General features: G+C 36.0%; 1 long non-coding RNA gene across 1 annotated transcript; it reads left to right on the top strand.

Moving 5' to 3' along the window:
- The first annotated feature begins 4126 nt into the window (after positions 1 to 4126).
- LOC117781191 lies at positions 4127 to 4847 on the top strand. The gene is made up of 2 exons (XR_004617154.1): positions 4127 to 4588; positions 4665 to 4847. It is a non-coding gene; the product is annotated as an uncharacterized LOC117781191 (long non-coding RNA).
- The last annotated feature ends 3411 nt before the right edge of the window (positions 4848 to 8258 follow it).

Below are 8258 nucleotides of genomic sequence, written 5' to 3'. Positions count from 1 at the left end.
AACCTCGAAAAAAAAACCCGTTGACCCCAGTAGATAAGTAGCAGTAAAAATATATTGAAATATCGACAATTCGATTTTCGCGAAAGCGATTATCGAGTACTTCAACTCGATGATTTTTTGGACGATCTATCGAGTTGATTAAATCGATATAAGTCATACTATTCCCCGATATATCGACAACTTGATGCTTATTTTTGGCTATTTTCTATTTCGATTTAAAACTCGGTCTAAAGTTTGGATTCACATCACTACACAATTATCATTTCTTCATAACTTTTAGGGCATGCCCTTTTGTACCACCAGGCACTGGAGTATATTTTGGCGCAGTTCCTCGATTCGTCAGGATCATCTCGATCAAATGTGGTAAATTTCATATTATAATTATGTGAGAATAAATCACCTGTAGTGCCATTGGCTTTGCCCAGAGTGTGTAAGACATATTATGTCGTCTCATACCTTTCGTCCCCATTAAATCCTCAAGAAGTACAAGTAATTCCTGACTCCTTTCTGCCTTCAATGCATGCATTTGGTCCAATCTCAAAAAGAACTCTGGACTTAGATCCCCGAATATTTTTTGATATTCAGTACAGTTGCGATAAAAATGTACACTACCGTCCATTCGCCTCAATATGATCGTTTTAAAAGTTGAATGACCGCTGTAAGTGATAGAGTTTTCGTTGTCTTAACGAGTGCATCTATTAACTTTTCTTGAAAATCCTGAATATCTAAATATTAAACATGCCCGTCAATTAATTAATTATCTTTTAAGTTCCTGCTCCTCTTCAAAGTAAATTAATTAGTTTGCGAAGATATAAATTTTAAGGATCTTACCTCAACTTGGATTGCAGAATATATTCGTCTCGGTATATTCGAAAATGTAAGCTCCATCAAAAATAATGTGTTTAATATAAAGAATATGCAAATTGCTTTCAACAACATTTTGCGATAGAAACTTAATAAATGGCTAAGAAGACTGACTTAGTCAAAATCTGGCATGAAGCGAAGAAGTGATTTCTAAGATGATTATCGTAACCACATATATATAATATATACATGTTCTTATGTTCATGGTCGTGAATTTTTTTCAAAATTTTTTACTTTGATTACACAAAACATATCAAATTTTTAAAGCATTTTAAAAATTCACTATATATATATTCCAATACTTATCACATATTATATGGTGTCACAGTCACACACCCCATTTATATATTGTAGCGTCAGTAATCTATTCACACATCAAGGAATCTTGGTCTGCTTATTTAAATGATGATCTTTAAATATATAATCACGAAGATCGAAAATGCTAGAAGTAACTGTAACAGGCCTGTATATGTTTTTATTAATATACGAGATTTGAAAAGTATGTTCTCAATTGCAACAATTTAGGGATAGAATTATCTAGATATTTACTATATTCGTTCAACCACCCACTTGAGGTGGACTCAGGCACTCTTATTGCAACCTCAGACATGCCCACTCTCAGGCATTAAACCCTCTTAAGTCCAAAAAATCGCAGTTCAATCAATGACTGCGACAGCAAACGGCGCAAGTCTATCAACTGTGCTGTCTCTTGTCTGTCTCTTCTGTCTGACTCTCCCGAACCGTGCAGGACATTGATGAGGACAACTTCTACGACTACTACGACGACTACGACACATCATCACGTATGATTACGCACATTGTTCGTGCGCAGAGCAAAATGCTGTCGAAAAATTAAAATTCAGAGACCCTTCTACTTAACTTACCTTAGTCGATGTTAGGGAGAGACCAAACAAAATAATAAAAAAAAAAAGAAACGAGTAGAGAAGGAAAAAATCAGGCAAAACAACGACGTGATTGCATTACACAATCAAAACAGGCACAGCATAAGGGTTGATGGGCTGCCGCTGGGCAGATGCCGATCCCATCCCTGGTTTCTGGCAAAAATCAAAGTTCGGGCACTGAAGTAATAGACCGGAGCGACCTGCTACCATTGCTGAGCGTGTGCGTGGGCGTGGGAGTTGCAATTGCTACGCCCCATCATCAGAATCCAATCAAATTAACAACAACAGGCCACAGCTACAACTACACACCAACAACAACATTAACAACAACGACAGCATCCGCTACCAACCAAAGTGACTGAAATTCAAACTCGACTTGTTCCCCACTCTGTCTGTGGACACGTTAATTTCAATTTGATTTCCGTGCCACCCCGCACCCAGCTGCCTCAATGAGCAACGTCTGAGCAACAATTATACGGCAACTTCATTAGGTCAACATACAGCAGAGACTCGTCATAGTTCGACTTTGGTTGGGAGCATTACGTAGACCTTTGTGGTTTGGCCCATGAATGCGTCGGCATCAAGGGCGTGCAGGGCAGATTAATCAGGGTAAAACTATTAATTAAATACCAATTCATTTCCGCAAATTCAAAGCACACACACCCACACAAACACACACAGCGAGCTTAGTGTGTGTTTGTGGGTTTTATTCGGATTTCTGCAAAGAGACGCATAATGCGTCGTGGTTAGATTGATTTAGGATTTGACTCAAATGTTGCAGGCCGTGTAGACCATACCTGTACTAGCATACAGACTTGCTTGTTGTTGGCCAAAATTGGTTAGTTAGTTGGTTGAGTAGATAAGCAATTGCGGTAGCTGACTGATGATACACAATGGCAGCAAAATTACTTCTACTGAGAGGGTTTTAATGTATAAATGAAATCGAATAATATTACATAATATATTGATAAGTTGATATTTATTCAGAATTAAGTTTAAGATTAACAAAAATCAATAACTCCAATATAGTGTTTATCAAAATTAAGATTATCAGGGTTGCCACATAAATTGAACCAACCAAAAACCAATCCAACTAGTCGGCCGGTGCTACAGTCGAGCATACTCGACTGTCGGAGACCCCGTACTTACTATGGCAATAACTAATAATGGAAAAAATTTAAAAATATTTAGTTAACTTAAATGCATATTCTATCATATTGGTTACAATGTCTCATAAAACATAAAAGATTTTCACACTAAGACTTGATTTTCCCCCGATCGGTCCTATGACAGCTATATGATATAGTGGTCCGATTTGAACCAACTTTATACAGGATATATAAAACCAAGTTTTATGTATATTCTTTCAGTTTGGTTACGATATCTCAGAAAACAAAAAAGTTGTTCATACTAAGACTTGATTTTCGACCGATTGTTCCTATGGGCGCTATATGATATAGTGGTCTGATTCAAAAAAGAAACAAACTTGACCTGCCTGCAAGATAGAGGCATCTACATACGAAATTTGGTGTCACTAGCTTTTGAATTGTTCTTATAATTTGGATATGAAATTTTTTTTTCGATTTCTGGGCGATAAAGGGGCGTGGCCAAATTTTGAAATAAATTTGATCTGCTTGCAATATAGAGGAACCCACATACCAAGTTTGGGGTCTCTAGCTCTTATAGTCTCCGAGATCTAGGTGTTCATACAGACAGACAGACAGACAGACAGACAGACAGACAGATATACAGACGGACAGACGGACATTGCTATATCGACTTGGCTATTGATACTGATCTAGAATATATATACTTTATAGGGTCTGCCACGCCTCCTTCTGCCTGTTACGCACATATTCGTTAAAACAAACCCAATAGACCCCTGTACTTTTTTTAAGTACGGGGTCTAAAAAGAATGGCTGTAAACCCCAAAATGGGTTTTCAAAAAAGTATTAAACGTTTATATAATCTGTAATTAAAAATTTTATCTATAATTTTTATCTATTTATCTATTTTGTAAAACAGTAATTAAATATAAATTCGACAAGTACATAAAACTATTATGCATTAAACATAAGTAAGAGCATTTAAATATTAAGGATTAATTTAAAAAAATTATATAATTGTAATTATATTATAGATGAGCTGGCATTACAATAATCCCAAATATAATAGATATAGTACACAAATCCACACTTTTTAAATAGACTTTCTATCAACTGGCACCTAAAATTAGCATTATGTTGTCATTGTTTATCAATGCTGAAATTTCAGAACCCGCGGCGTAGAAAATAGAACAAATGCAAACAGAAGAACGAGCTCAGGGGAATATGAAATAATAATAAAAAACGAAGAAATAATAAAATCCCCAGGCTTATCAGTAAACACAGCAGTCAGGGAATTAAAAAAATTCCGTATATACACAACACAGAAAAGGACAGAGAGAGAGAGAGAGAGAGAGAGAAGAAGAGACAGTGAGAGAATGAGAGAGGAAGATGTGAAAGTGCAGAGCGGTACGTTCATCCGGTGTGTCAACAATTCCCAAGCCTTAACGCTTTGATGTTGTTGCCTGGTCGTTGTCGAAGTTGGAGCTACAGCAGGATCCAGTCGATGAGGAGGAGAAAGGAGCGAGAGAGAGCAGTAGAGAGAGCGAGACGTGAAACGGTAGACAGACGGAGCCACTAAGCCAGACAGTGTCACCACTCGGGTGTTGATGGCAATGTTGTTGATGGCATCATTAACGCATTTTCACAGCCGCCTTTGGGCATGCCAGACGACGTCGACCGTCAGTGCTCGACCCGTTTCCGGCTTTTGAAGTTCGGGTGAGCTTTTAATTTTCTTTGTTTTCACGCTGACGTTTGAGGCCAAAAGGCGTAAATTAATCGAAGGCTTAATTAGTACACAGCCTGCTACCAACACCATCATCAGGAACAACAGCAACAACATCAATACACAAAAGCATACTGAATGGAGCCAGATTCCTGGCAAAAACGACACTGCGTCAACATGGCGTATGATTAATAAACTGCTCCCATGCGGCAAGCCATGCTTGTTGCCTCGATTTTTCTCTTTTCCCCTAAGTTTTTTCCTCATTTTCCGATTTTTTTTGCGATTTGTGTTTTGTGCACCAATTATGGGCATCAATGAAGGTGAAGGTTGTCAATATTTACTGCTCGGGCGCGCAGCTTATATACAAAAAATTTCCATTTGAAATGTTTTGTAGGTTGTGAAAACAATGGGGCAACGAGTCCCCCGAGGTGTGCAATTCGGTTTATGGCATTCGGTTACCCCTTTCCCGTGACACTGAGTACTGCGGCAACATTGCTGACTGCCACTTAATGTGTTTTGCATACTAATTAGCTTGTTTGGCGGCTGCCTCAGCGTTTCAAGTGTTACTACAGGTGACTGAAAACACACTGACAAGTTAGTGCCTCAAATGAATGAGTATAATACAAAACAGCAACAACAACAACAACTCAGTTGCAGTCGTTGCAGCAACCTGCACTTGAAGCTGACACTTTTGAGGTGCAGCTGGGGCGCCACTAAAGCCTCAACCGTATGAATGGGCTTCAATGATACTGCAAATGCGCTACTTTAAACGCCGAATATGAAAAGTCAATTTTTTTCTGATTTTAGACATGGTTAAAATGGAATATTATTAAATTTATAAGTAAAAGATACATAATAATAGATAAACATTTTTTATATCATCTCGAAATCACAACTACGAAGTATGTAAATAAATTATTAAATTCAGTTCTTAGTTTAACCAAATATTTTGTTTTATTTAAACACAAATCAGTATATTTATTCACTTTCCAATTTGCCAACTAACTCTTAAAAAAAACGTAGCGTAATGCTAACCTCATATAACTGCGTTATTTTTCACTGGAAAGCAACTCATCAACCATCTTAGTTTTTAATTGAAAAAGGCACAGACATAAAAACTGAGTAGAGGACGCACTTTGTGAAAAAGCAACTGAAACTTGTATTAAAAAGCGCGATAGACAAAACACAGAAAAGTGTCGTGCAAAAAGAAAACTCAAAGTGAAAAATGTTTTAATTACTCATTCGAAGAAAAGCGACCCACAGGCGGTACAAGGCAACCCCTGCCGCTGCCGCTCCCGCTGCCTTTGCCCTTCAACCTCTGGACAACCCCCTTAGTTTTCACCGTCGCGGTGTCGATTGATGCGCAAAGGCGTGGAGTGCATTTTGTCGCAGTGCCAAGAGGTGAATTTATGTGTCTAAAAGTATAATAATGTTTATTTTAAATAATAATATAATAAATAAATTTATTCGAAAAACCAAATTCCACAAATAATATTATAAAAAAATTTCTTGATTAGCAATAAGATAAATTATTTAAATATTTGTTAAAATTATGTTTACTCTTCGTATACTATACGAAACTTATGGAACACAAACATTTAAGTGCTTGACCTTAAAATATTCACCTCAAGGAAAAGACTTTTGGCTATCGAAAGTTATCTGCTTAAATCATATCTTTGTTTTATGAAGATGAAACACATATCAAATTAAAAACTTGTCTGAACAAAAGAAATGCTGCAATAAAATTTCCACAAATTAGGAAAAGTTATAATTATTAATAAATACTTCTGCCTGACCTGTCCCATTTTGGTATTTTCAAACAATGCAATAAGAAGCAGAAGCAGGAGCAGAAGTAGAAAAAGAATTCAACAATTGTCGTATTAATACAGCTTGTTTCAAAGCACTCAAATGCATTTTTTGTTCCATTCTCTCTTTTCTCTGTTGTTGTGTGTGCTAAATAGTTCCCCCAGGGTGAAATGCTCTTGAGCCGTGCTAATGAGAACCCCCCAGTGACGAGGACGTTGCTAACGAAGAACTCAGCCTCAAACTCAGTCTCAAACTCAGTCTCAATCTCAGTCTTAGTCTCGGCACATAGAGCTAATGCGTGAAGCTGCATTATGTAAACACAAGGCACAAAATGTTGCTGCATTGCAACGACTTGGCGTTTGATGAAGTGGCTCCTCCTTAGACGAAGCAGCAGCTGCCCCCTGGCAATGCAGGCGCTCCATTTGCACACATTTCGACACGGCAATTAATTATGCTAAATTCGTTTAGAGAATGACAAATGCGGCACAATTCCTTATAGCAGTTAAGGACTCACACTTCAAGTTAATGTCAAAAATTTGACTTAGTATGCTTGAAAAATTAAATCTACATTATACTACTAACTATAATTAAGCTATTAATTTATCAAACAAATATATTAAAGTCAGTAAATGCTTACTGCTGTCTATTTAAATGCTAATACGACTTATCTAGTGATTTTTTTTATAAAACATAGAATTGAACGAAGAAACGCAAACAAGAGTAAATCAGTTTATTACTATATTCTTAAAAAACTTTAATAACATATTATGATATGCCTTTAATGTACGTATATTTATTATCTCGAGCCTATATAAATAATTAATTTAGTACAAAACATGGGGCCTACGCCCCCTTCTGGCTATGCTCGCCTATGCTCAATTCGGGCAAAGGTTTAATTTAATTGACACTTTTTACTCTCAAAATGTGAAAATAAAAGAAAATTTAACATACATAACATACAAATCGAACATTTATAGACTAACATAATTTAATGAACAATTGAATAACAGAAGAAATGTATATTAACCAAGGCTGCAAACCTCCAAAATTTTGTTAAAGGTTCGGTTGACGGTTCGAGCCATAGAGCAAGACATCGGTTCGACTCGCGAATTGGTTTGCATACCCCCTGAACCCAAGGTCTGGGTTCGAACCTTTTTTTTTTTAAAAAAAAGTCAAATTTTGATAAAAAAAATCAATTTATTTATAGAATTAAAAAAGACTTATTTTAATCAGAAGTCCCAAATAATTGCGTTATATTAGAAAACCATAAAATTTATGTAACTATTTTTTTTCCAACTGAACCTTTTATTTTAGTAAGCGGTTCGGTTTAGGTTCGGGTTCGCAAAGTAAATAATTTCAAGGGCTCGTTACATGATCCGGTTCGGGCTGTTTACAAACCCGAACCGAACCGATTCTACGAAGTTCGGTTCAGAGCCGGTTCGCAGCCTTGATATTAATATAACATTTATGTCTAACATAAATTATACTATGATAATTGTGTTCAAAGTACCGAGCTAAAATCAAAAATATTCATGGCTAGTAAAAATAAATGTAGGTACATTTAAATAGAAAATGTATTGACTTTAAATATAAAATACTTTAATTTAGCTAAAAACATGCTTAAATGACAAACTTAATAAGAATATACCTATTCCATAGTGAAATCCAATTCAATTTAAACGAGTCATATTTAGTTCAACATTAAAGCATTGATATTTTAAAAATGTTGTAGATCTTACTAAGATGTTATAAAATTAATTTATATATAAATTCAAGGATTTTTTTCTGTGGCAACTAAATGTTGAAGATTGTCAATAACCTAGGGGAATTCTCCATCTGAATGAAATTGCTATAGAA

Source organism: Drosophila innubila (genome assembly GCF_004354385.1).
Source record: "Drosophila innubila isolate TH190305 chromosome 2L unlocalized genomic scaffold, UK_Dinn_1.0 4_B_2L, whole genome shotgun sequence".
In the NCBI taxonomy this organism is placed as follows: domain Eukaryota; kingdom Metazoa; phylum Arthropoda; class Insecta; order Diptera; family Drosophilidae; genus Drosophila; species Drosophila innubila.
The sequence above is the reverse complement of the archived record's forward strand: the minus strand, read 5'-3'. Positions and strand labels throughout refer to the sequence as shown.